Source organism: Zootoca vivipara, chromosome 16 (assembly GCF_965207765.1).
Source record: "Zootoca vivipara chromosome 16, rZooViv2.hap1.1, whole genome shotgun sequence".
Classification (NCBI taxonomy): Eukaryota; Metazoa; Chordata; class Lepidosauria; order Squamata; family Lacertidae; genus Zootoca; species Zootoca vivipara.
The window spans coordinates 23,312,622-23,324,622 of record NC_142599.1 but is presented as its reverse complement, the minus strand read 5'-3'; the positions used below and the strand labels follow the sequence as shown (position 1 = coordinate 23,324,622).

At 51.7% G+C, this 12,001-nt stretch overlaps 1 protein-coding gene across 1 annotated transcript in view; it reads left to right on the top strand.

The window, feature by feature from the left end:
* The window catches only part of KSR2 (kinase suppressor of ras 2), a 184,574-nt gene that overhangs the window by 33,606 nt on the left and 138,967 nt on the right, over positions 1 to 12,001 (top strand). The window lies entirely within an intron of this gene.

The following is a 12,001-nucleotide window of genomic DNA, read 5'->3' as shown; positions in this document are numbered from 1 at the left end:
CCTCCCTCGCTGATGACTGGGTGTCTAACTTTCAGTGGAGAACCTTGGGGCCCTCCCAGTTAGGTTATTCTAACCCCAGGCTTCAGGACCTCATCTCCAGTGGCCCATCTAGTCCAGCATCCTGTTCTCACAGTTACCGCACTGAACTGAGTGCAACAGCGCTCTCCCCTCCAGCAGCTGTTATTTAGAAGCAATGCCTTCAGTCATGGCTAGCACCCCCCAGTAGCCTCCTCTTCTTCCCTGAATTTTTCCGACCCTCTTTTAAAGCTATCTAAGTTGGTGGCCATCGCTGCCTCCTGCGGGAAGAAGTTCTGCAGCTTAGCTAAAGTAGGTGTCCACCGCTGGCACACACCTCTGGTTGTCCGGAAGAGAATAGGAGCATAGGAACATAAGGCGAGCCTGCTGGATCAGGCCAATAGCCCATCTAGCCCAGCAACCCTCTTAAAGTGGGCAACCAGATATCTCCATGGGAAGCCCACGAGCAGGACCTGAGCACAAGAGCCCTCTCCCCTCCTGTGATTCGCGGCAACTGGCATTCAGAGACATTACTGCCTCTGATCGTGGAGACAGAGCATTGCCATCGCGGCTAGTAGCCAGCCATAGCACTGCCCTCCGGCACTGCCTACTGTGGGAGTGAGTTCCACAGTTTAACTATGCATTGCATGAAGAAATACTCTCTCATTGATCTGTCCTGAATCGTCTAACAATGAAACTTGAGTGTCATTGGCTGTCCGTGAGTTCCAGTGTTATGGGAGAGGGAAGGAAGCATGTCCCATTAGCTACTTTCTCTAGGTGTAATTTTTATACACCTCTGGAAATCTCTTCTTACTTCTGGCGAACCAGAGCAGCGCACGGAAACGCCGTTTACCTTCCCGCTGTAGCGGTACCTATTTATCTACTTGCACTTTGATATGCTTTCGAACTGCTAGGTTGGCAGGAGCTGGGACCGAGCAACGGGAGCTCACCCCGTCACGGGGATTTGAACCTCTGGCCTTCTGATCGGCAAGCCCTAGGCTCTGTGGTTTAACCCACAGCGCCACCCGCATCCTGATCTGCTTATAGCAGGGGTCCCCAAACTTACCCGTCGTGCCAATTGTGTGGTGAGCCGGAGGGTGGGGGAGCGCGGGGGGGCGGGCGGGCGCGGGAGCACGCTGCTGTGTGCACCCATGCGCATGCGCAAATGCTATTTCTGGCACACTCCCGATCTGGAAAGCGCTGGAAATAGCTTGTGCGCATGTGCAGAAGCCTCCTCTGACCCGGCTATACACCGGAAATGATGCTTGTGCGTGCACATAAGCTATTTCCGTCACTTTTCCGGGTCGGAAGTCGGCAGCCATGCCGCACTGCGCCGGTAAGAGCGGGCGGCAGCAGTGGGTGGCAGGGGTCCCCGGCGGCCGCATAAAAGAGCCTCGGGGGTCGTATGTGGCCCCCGGGCCGTAGTCTGCGGACCCCTGGCTTATAGCTTCTAGTATATCCTAGAATGGCTGACAGGACCCTACTGTTAGGGGTGCCTGGAAATCTCGCAGCTTGTTGATGTTCCTTTACGAATTCTAACGTTCCTTTATTAATTCTAATCTGCCTCTCTGCTTAACAGTTTCTTCAACAGCTGTAAAAAGAGTGTACAGCAAACTTTGATCGCAACTGCAAGTCTTGCAAACCTCTCTGTCGTTTTGGAAGTGTGTATGTGTGTGTAGAGACCTAATTTGATGGCTTCTCAATGCGCAGGGAATGACTGTTGCTCAGCAGCTGAGCATCTCCTTTGCATACAGAAGGTACCATGTTCATCTCTTGTTGTTTCCAGGCTGGGCTGGATGAGAGCATGGTCTGATATCGTAGAGAAGCTCCACCAGTCAGTATTGACAGTACTGAGCTGGATGGATGAATGGTCACGAGTTGATAAGACAACCTCCCGAGTCTGTGTTTTTAACAGTTACTGCAACCCGCCCTGGGACTGAGGGTGAATGGAGGGTAAATTACCATCGTCATCACCATCAGAATCATCCGTAAAAAACATAAAGAAAGCCTGCATGCTTGGCCTCTTGCAAACAGCAGAGGGAGCTGTGGGATAACAGAAGCCACGCTGAGCTCAGTGTGGCAGTTGGATGTGGCGGGTCTCAAAATCCGCTGCTCTTGCTATAGGCAACCAGCTGTATTAATGGCATCATAGAACTGGAGAGATGGAAGGGACCCCAAGAGTCATCTAGTCCAACCCCCTGCAGTTCAGGGATGACAGATAAGGAATCCTTGGCAGATGGCCGTCCAACCTCTCTTTAAAAACCTCCCACAAAGGAGAGATGTTGCCTGCAAGCTCCCAGCAGTTGGGGGACCTGCACCCATGCTGAGATTTGGCTGCCCACCACCTGGCCGTGTGATCAGTAACTCTGTGGTTGAGGAGGTCTCGGCTATGGGCCACTATGACTGTGCTCTACCTCTGCTGTCAGAGCAGCATGCGTCTGAATGTCAGTTGCTGGGAACAACAGGTGAGCAGAGCGCTGGTGGTATCAGGACCTGCTTGCAGACATCTGGCTGGCCACTGTGAGAACGGGATGCTGGACTAGATGGGCCAACCTGGAACGGTGGTTGCGTACAACCGCCTCCAGCCTGTCGTGATAATCATAATGAACGCACGGTAAGAAGGACCGTGTGCAGAGAGGAGGGCAACCAAGGTGATCAAGTGTCTCGAAACAAAGCCTTATGAGGAGTGGGTGAAGGAGCTGGGTATGTTTAGACCAGAAAAGAGGAGACAGAGAGGAGATATGATAGTCATCTTCAAATATTTCAAGGGCTGCCACACGGAAGAGGGAACAAGCTTGTTTTGTCCTGCTCTGGGCGGTAGGGCTCGAGCCAATGGCTTCAAGTTACAAGAAAGGAGATTCCGACTCAACATACAGAAAAACTTTCAGACAGTAAGAGCTGTTTGACTGTGGAACATTCTCCTTTGGCAGGTGGTGGACTCTCCTTCCTTGGAGGTTTTGAAGCGGAGGTTGGATGGCCATCTGTCATGGATGCTTTAGCGGAGATTCCTGCATTGCAGGGGGTTGGATTGGAGGACCTTCGGGTCCCTTCCAACACTATGATTCTCTTATTCTATGACCTTGGCATGACCCTAAACCAACTCCTGATGCCTTCCCCTCCTTTGCTTTAAGGCAGAGGAATGGGGGAACGAGGAAGAGCTGGAAGGCTGCACAGGAAAACGCTGATTTCACCCCTCAGAGGTGTGGCTGGTTGTTGCGTCCTGGGACAAGCCCATCACAGCTTTCCATCTTCCCCACCCAGGGACAAAGCTGGCTTCTGGAGTCTTGTTGATGTTAGAGGAGGAGGAGGAGAAATCCCACCCCCCCTATCCCAATGTAATTACACCCTCACATGCATTTGCCTCTCCCTCCACTGGTTTTTCTTCCTGGCTTCTTTCAGGCATGACATTAAATTTGCCACTCCTAACACACACACACACACACACACACACACACACACACACACACACACACGAGACACTGGACCATGTTATGCCTTTCTGGAATCTAGCTACCGCCAGGTCACAGGATTGATTCCAGAGATGGGGAACCTTTTACTGTCCGAGGGCCGCAGTTCCTTCTGGGTAGCCTTCTGGGGGGCCAAATACATTCCCTGGAGGCCAGATCTGCTGCCTCTGTGGATCCTGCCACATGAGGCAGTCCCTTCACCTTGCCTCATGAGTGGGCCAGCTCTGGGCTCCATGACGTCAGGGATAGGGGGGACGGACAGACTGACTCAGCCTTCTTTTGCATCCAACTTGCCCCCAGGTTCCTTTTCTGGGGGGAGAAAGCTACTAACTTTCTGCTCAGGCTCCAGAGTCTGCCACATCCCGAGGCAGCTGAGCAGCTCCAACCCTCAGAAATGTTTTGCCTGTGCTTTCGGTTGCTGCACCACGATGCTTTTCACGGCTAAGGCCTCTTCGCGGTGCTCTGCACCAAGAAACAACGGGCGAGCAGTTGCATGGAGTGTCGTGATGCTCTATATTTCTGTCCCCCCTGCCCCTCCCCCGCTCTCTACTCGCATGTTACTCCTGTAGAGATATGTCCTAGGAAATTGGAGCGCTCTAATGAATGACTCATTAACCGACATTGACATTGTACCTTATCCTAATTTATTAATACCAATCTTGACCCTTCTATCTCATCTGCTGCTGTGCTTTAAAGGGACAGAAGCTGTTTCTTTAGACTGCGCTCGGAGAGCAGAGAGCAGAGAAGGCTTCCCAGAACTTCCCACTGCCTTTCAGGTGCGCCGTGCCTTCCAGGTGACCAGCCTGCTGCTTCCCCGAGACCTAGAAACGTGGCTGTTGAAAAGAACCTGACTGTTCTAACAGAGCTTGGCTGCAGGGCCCATGCTCTGGAGGTGGGAGGTCCCCCATTCAATGCACACAAGAAGAGGCTTCCTGCTGAATCAGGCCAAGGGCCCCTCTAGCTCGGCATCCTGTTCTCACAGTGGCTGAGCAGCTTCTCATGGCAATCCTGCAAGGAGGACTTGAGTACAACAACATCTCCACACTTGTAATTCCCAGCAAGGCTTCTTCTTCTTTGGCGATCACTCATAGCCGAGTAAGATTTCCTTCCGCAAACATGGTTTTAACAGTGAGTCCGTAAGCGACTGTGGAGGGCAATTCTGGATCCACACGTCCTTCCACAGTGGGGACATAGCTTTCCGGGTGGGAGTTGATCACGGTGTGGATTTGCCAAGCGTGCCTTCCTCTTAGCACGTTTCTCCCTTGCGTCCTGAGTTCGAGTGTCTTCAAAGCCCATGACACTTTTGGTAAAGGCTGTTCTCCAATTGGAGCGCTCGCAGGCCAGCGTTTCCAAGTTGTTGGTGTTTATACTACATTTTTAAAAGATTTGCCTTGAGAGAGTCTTTAAGCCCCTTTTGTTGACCACCAGCATTATGCTTTCCATTTTTAAGTTTGGAATAGAGTAGTTTGGAAGACGATAATCAGGCATCCACACAACATGACCAGTCCAGCGAAGTTGATGTTGAAGAATCATTGCTTTGAAACTGCTGATCTTTGCTTCTTCCAGTACACTGGCATTAGTTTACCTGTGTATATACTACACACAGGTAGTACATCTGACAGTGGAGGCAGAACGTAGTTGCTGATAGCCTTACTCTCCATCAGTAAAAGAATAATAACAGCCTTGCAAGATCAGGCCAATGGCTCATCGAGTCCAGCATCCTGTTCTCATGGCAGCCAAAGAGATGCCCATGGAAAGCTTGCAGGCAGGATCCAAGCACAATATCTTTCTCCCCTCCTGTGGTTCCCAGCAAGTGGTATTCAGGATTGCTGCCTCTGACCGACCATTGAGGCAGAGCACAGCAATCACGGCTAGTTTTGGACTGTCTGGGTGTTTTAAACCTCTCCCTTATTAACTGGCTTCTATTAAGTATGTTTACTGTGATAGTATTGTTTGATCTCATTAGTTGCCCCGGGAGAGACCTCGTGCCCTTAAAGGCAGACTCTAAAATATTTTGAATAAAAGTAAAACAGTAACTTTTTCTTTAAAAAGGAAGGCAAGGATGTGAAAGCCAAAAATCCCCTATTGATAAATTCCAGCTTGGCTCTTGAATTTCCCCCAGCCACGAAATAACTGCAGCTTGAACGCCGATAAAACCAGCACCTTCCTGCAGCGGGAAGTTTAGCCGGCATCTGTGTAACTTTTGCATTTTCTTGTGTAGGAAAACCTGATCTTCTGGAAAGGTCCTTGGAAGTGCAGGAGGGCCATTAATGCAGAGGAATGTTTTATTTCATTTGTATTAAAAGAAGAAGGAAAAAAGGGTTGGGGAAGGGGGCGGGTTGCTCAGGCTTCTCGTTGGCTAATTAAATAAACCTCGCCTGCGATGATGGACAGGTGAGACGAAGGGATGGACAGCCGGCTGGGAGATAAATGAAGAGGGAGGCTGTACTGACTCCGCATCATGACCAGAGCCTCTGCAGTTCCGTGTCGCAGATAAAAGGTCACCCGTGTCGCCACGCCGTCACTTCTTCAGGACGGGCTTCTGACGGATGTGCTTTCCACGCCTGCCCTGGTGACGGATGTCTGGGGGCTCAGAGAGAGGATGGCTGTCAGCAGGCCCCTGCCCGCATGTCGACTGATTCCCCCCGCCTCTTTCTCTTCTAGCTTCTGCCTCTGCCACCCTCCAGGGGTGTGTGTAGATTTCTGCAGCCGAAAAAGGCTCTGTCCTGTCCTCGGTCTGTTGGCGTATGTCTGTGTGTGTTTTTATCCTGCTCTGCTGCCATTATCTGCACTCGGTCAATCACTTCGATCCAAGGAGCTGTCTCTACTGAAGCCTGCAGCATGCTAGGGCTGCTGACAGAGCGGGTAACGTTTGGGGTGGCATTGCAACTACGGCAACCTTTCAGGTGGCATCGCCACAAGGGCACCAGGAAGCCCTGTAAGCATTGTTATCGATGGTGAATATTAATCACAGGGGAGCCATATTGCAATAAGCGCACCAGGCCATTAATCAGCTGCTGGCTCGCGAATGCTTTTGCCAAAGCCCCAGCAATGGGGGTGGGAAGAGGAATGATCCATTATCGCTCCAGACGAAGGAGGTGGGGGCGAGGAAGGAGATGGATGGGCTTCCATTTGTCATTTTTGTGTGATGGCTAATGGCTCTTCATTAGGATGTATAGGGCCGCCCTCCTAAAGCATTGTATAATGGAGACTGGGCTGAAGGCTAATCTTGATCTGTCTTCCCGTCTTCCATTTTGAATATATTCACTAGCTCTGACTTAGTCTAGATTGGGACCACCACTTTGCACAGGCCCCCACAAGATTCCAAAATGCTTTTTTCTCTACCCAGCAATAAAAGCTCAGTGCTTGAATACATTTTAAGCGTTCCATACACACCAGCTTCCTGCTTTTACAACAACCTTGTGAGGTAGGCTGGGCTGGGAGAGTGGCTTGCTTTGAGGCAGCAGTGAGGAACTTGTGGGCCCTCCATGTTATTGGGACTACAACTCCCATCAGCCCAGATCACCGGGCTCTCCTGACTGAGTCTGATGGGAGCTGGAGTTCAGCAGCTTCAGAATGGCCACCTACGGCAGTGAACTAATGGCAGCGGTGTGGTTTGAAATCTCTCAGCTACTGCGCTGCATCGGTGCTCTTCCAACACAACTGTTGTCAAAGAACCAGGGTCCAAGGGATCTGTGTAGGCCAGCAAAAGGAAGCAGAGCCTCCACGTCCAATGTCAACCTAATGTTTTCCCTCTAAGAGGGTTTGGCAGCCTGGGTCCCTTCAGAGCCGCAGGTTTGGCTCCGGGTTTTAGAGGAGAGAGGGTGAGTCAGATATTTGGTCCTTCTAGCTAGTATTTCAGACAGGGGGTCTCTCCCTGCATGACCTGGAGATGCACCTGGGACCTTCTGCATTCGAAACAGAGGCTCTTTCATTGAGCTGCAGCCCTTCCCCACTCAAAGCAGCTGTCCATTTAAAACAGCGGCTTATAGTCTAATGCAGGCGTGCCCAAACTTCTTTGAAAGAGGGCCAGATTTGATGAAGTGAACGTGTGTGAGGGCCGACCAAAGTTGCTGAGCTTTTTTTTTTTAGGATTGAAGTTGTTGAGCTTTTTTTCTTTACAATATTTTTACCCCAAGGCATATACTTCCACAGGGGCTGGATTAAATCGACTGGCGGGCCAGATTAGGCCCCCAAAACGGACTTTGGACATGCCTGGTCTAATGAGACATGATGGAAAAGGAAGTGAAATGTGAGCGAGGGAGGAGGAAAACAGGCTGGTACCAAGGCTTCATTTTGTTCCCAATGGCCAGACAGAACGGCAGTGAGTGGAGGTAGTTCTCGGACCAGGCAACTAGTGTGAACCAAGCTGGTGGGTGGTGCTTTGAAACATCTCCTTCACCATCCAGGCTGATCTGTGCCATATTAACACCACACATTGAAAGAGCACCATACCATTTTAGACCATTCCCCCTTCCCCCAAAGGATTCTGGGAGCTGTAGTTTGGTGAGGGTGCTGAGAGGGTGCTGTTAGGAAACAGTCCCATGCCCACCTGGAGGTGCCAGGGATTGAACCCGGTGCCTTTCTGCCTGCCAGGCAGATGCTCTACTCACCTGAGCTGTAAATCCTCTGCACCTTTCGCTTGCGTTTGGATGCAGTGCGCCCGTCGCGATGAGCAGCAGCCCTTCGTGACATTTTCTGCTTTTCCGTGGCTTAAAATTCCTGGTTGCCGTAGTAACTTTTGCTTTTTCTTGTGGGGGAGGAAAGCTAGAACACACTTGAGGAGCAGTTGCCGTCTCGGAGAAAGCAAAAACGAGGGTTGCTTTCTCACCTCGGAAGACCTAGTGGCGGTCAGCCGAGGGATCTGGGTAAGCCTGCGCGAGGGCCCCAGCGAAACGCAGGGCGAGGGACTTGTGGTCCTGGGTGGTGTTTTTTTTGGAGGGATGCCTACCTTGAAGTGGTTGCGTTGGGTGCTCCGATACCACTGTGGGTCTCTCTTTGAAGCATTGTTAGGGCCATTGCAAATGACTAGGTAGTATGGGGCATGTTATATTCAAAAGAGTCCCTTGGGGAGAACTGGTGAAGCTTGGGAGGAGGCCTGGCAGAAGATCAGCACCACGGACAGCTCACTGTGTGTTCTGGACAGAGCACCCAAGGCAGGATGTTGCTCTAGCTAGGATCTGTGGCTCACTGAGGTCTTGAATCAAGGGTGGGGAAGCTCAGGCCAGGGGCCATATGCGGCCCACCAAGCTCCTCCACCTGGCCCTCAGGACTCTCCTGGGGCCACACATCTTCTCACCAGGCAGCATTCCTTCACTGGCCCTCCTTGAGGATCATAGGAAGCTACCTTATGTTGATTCAGATCTACTAGTCCATCTAGCTTAAAATGCCTGGAGCTCAGCTGGTACAACATGAGACTCTTGATCTCAGGGTTGTGAGCCCGGGCCCCATGCTGGGTAGAAGATTCCTGCATTGCAGGGGTTTGGACTAGATGCCCTTCGTGGTCCCTTCCAACATTACAATTCTATGATTCTAGATTCTATGCATTGCAGATTCCTGCATTGCAGGGGGTTGGAGTAGATGCCCTTCGTAGTCCCTTCCAACATTACAATTCTATGAGTCTAGATTCTAGTCTTGAGGGTTTCAGGCAGGGAGTCTCTCCCTGCCCTACCTGGAGATTGCCAGGGATTGAACCAGAGACCTTCTACTTGCTAGGCAGATGCTCTGCCACTGAGCTACGACCCTTCTGTGATCTTTTGCTCCCTCCTTGAGTGGTTTTGCCTGGCTGGTATGTGTCCTTGAGCTGTGATAACACCTGTTGCTTACCTGGATGGAGGGATGTGGGTGGGGCTGGAACGTAGCAGCCTGCTGTAGAAACGGGAGATTTGTATCCATTGCCCGCCATTGGCATGCAGCCTTTGGAAAGTTGTCTTTTATTGAATGTGGTCTGCGAGCTGAAAATGGATCGCTACCACTGGAGTAGAGGGAGGAAAAAAGCAAGAGGGCAGAAACAAAGGGATGGGGAGGTAACAAATCTGAGGGCTTTTAAATGTCTGCAAATGATGTGGGTAGGTGAAGGAGGGGCTCATCACAGAGAAGTCATAGCCACTAACTGATAGGTCTGCCCATGAGAGCCAGTGTGGTGTAGTGGTTAGTGTGTTGGACTAGGACCTGGGAGAGCAGGGTTCAAATCTCCATTCGGTCCATGGAGCTCACTGGGTGTGACCTTTGGCCATTCAGGGCATCTCAGCTTAACCTCTACCTCACAGGGTTGTTGTGGGGATTAAATGAGGACAGGTGAACTGTGTATGCCATGGGTACGGACGGTCTGGGAATCAGCGTGTTTTTACATGAGTAGAATGTGTCCTTTTATTTAAAATGCATCTCTGGGTTACTTGTGGGGCATAGGAATTCATTCATTCTTTCCCCCAAAATATAGTTCGGCCCCCCACAAGTTCTGAGGGACAGTGGACTGGCCCCCTGCTGAAAATGTTTGCTGACCCCTGGTATAGAGCCATAGCCCAGTTCAGACATTCAGAGATCAAGGTGGTGTTGGGATAAAGCATGTCTCGGAAAGGGGCACATGGATTCCAGTAGTGTGATACTTAGTAGGGGCAGGACAGGCTGAGGGAACAAGCTTACTCATACTGTTTTCCTGACTCCTTGCTGTAGGTGTCTCTCCTGAGCCCTATTCAGGTGTTTGCCTTCAACAGAAGATCAGGGCTGTGCATTCCCACTGGCTGCAGCCTCATAGCTTCCTGAGTCGGACAAAAGATCTGGGTTCCCAATAGTGGGGACGTTTCTAACCCGAATGCACGAAAAGTTTGTATTCAAGTGCCCCATTCAGCATGGGAAGGTTGCGGGTTATGCCCCTCCCAGGCCTCATACATGCTTTATCCCCCCCCCAGTTCATTGAATGCCTGAATAGGTCACTGGTTTTGTATGAATCAAAGAGAGAATAATAGTTTGTCATGTAAAATATTGGCTATGGTGCACCCACATTAATCTACAATGCATTGGTCATAGAACCATAGAATGGTGGAGTTGGCAGGTCCCCCAGGGTCATCCTGTCCAACAGGAGCAGTGCTAGGGCTTTTTGTGCCCTAGACAAAAATACCTTCTGGCGCCCCCGGGTGTCATGACGCACGCACGCACACCGCTGATGCCCCTGCGTCCCCTCCATTGGCGGGAGGAGCGCGGGCCAAGGGGGGGAGCTCGGCGCCCTCCCGCCTGTGGAGGGGATGCTTTGAGCTCCTCAGCGGCAGCGGCTGCAGCAAGTGAGCGGCGGTGGCGGCAGCAGCGCCCATAGCTGAAGGCTTCAGCAGCGGGTGCTGCCACCGCTTGCTCGCTGCAGCCGCTGGGGAGCTCACAGCGTCCCCTCCGTGGGCGGGAGGGCGCTGAGCTCTCCTTTTGGCTCACGCTACTCCCACCTGTGGAGGGGACGCTGGGGGCTCCTCAGCGAGCAGGCGGGCGGGCGGGCGGCGGCAGCGCCCATAGCTGAAGGCTTCGGCTGCGGGCGCTTGCCGCCACTACCGCCGCCGCTTGCTCGCTTGCTGCGGCTGCTGCCGCCGCTGGGGAGCTCTCGGCGTCCCCTCCATAGGCGGGAGGAGCGCAAGCGCGCGCCTTGGGAGGGCGGCGGTGGTGGTGGTGGGGTTTTGTGGGGCAGGCTCGGCAGGGCCCCCTCCATTTCCGCGCCCTAGGCAATGGCCGAGTCCGCCTAAATGGACGCACCAGCCCTGCTGTCCAACCCTCTGCAATGTAGGAATCACAGTTAAAGAATCCCTGACAGATGATCATCCAACCTCTGTTTAAAAGCCTCCAATGTAGGAGAGTCCACCCACTTCCCAGCTGTTCCAGCAACTCTTACCATATGAAAGTTCTTCCCCATATTCATTTGGGATATCCTTTCTTGTCATTTGAGTCCATTGGTTTGGGTCCTGCTCCCCGGAGGAGGAGAAAATCTGCTTCCATCTTCCATGTGACACCCCTTCAGATGGCTCTCATATCAACTCTCAGGGCTTATTCACACTTTGGCCCTGTGCTTCCCAGGCTTTAAATCTTCATGTCCAAGTACTCTTTGTTGTTGTTGCTCCAGAGCTTTCCCTGCAAAAAACCCCAAACCCCAAACCCCAATCTTTAAAGCTGAAGTGAAACAAATGGCAATTCACAGATGGCTGTTTGCTCCAAATCAGTGGTAAAGATGGTTTGCACAGGGAGAGCAAAAACAAGAGTGCTCGGACTCAGAGCTTTAAAGCTGAAAAGCACAGAGGAAAAGTAAGTGTGGACAAGTTCTCAGCCTTCTTTTCTCCAGGCTGAACATACCCAACTCATTCAACCCTTCCGCAGAGGGCTTGTTCCACCATCTTCGCACCAAGCTATGCACATTTTCTTTGAGCCGAGATAGACATGTATTCTACGTGCTTGTTTTGGCGTTTCCAAGGGCACAGCACACACAAAAATGTTATGAAAATCCACCAAGGAGGTTTGACAGCCGACGGTGGCAGGATGCAAAAATCTGA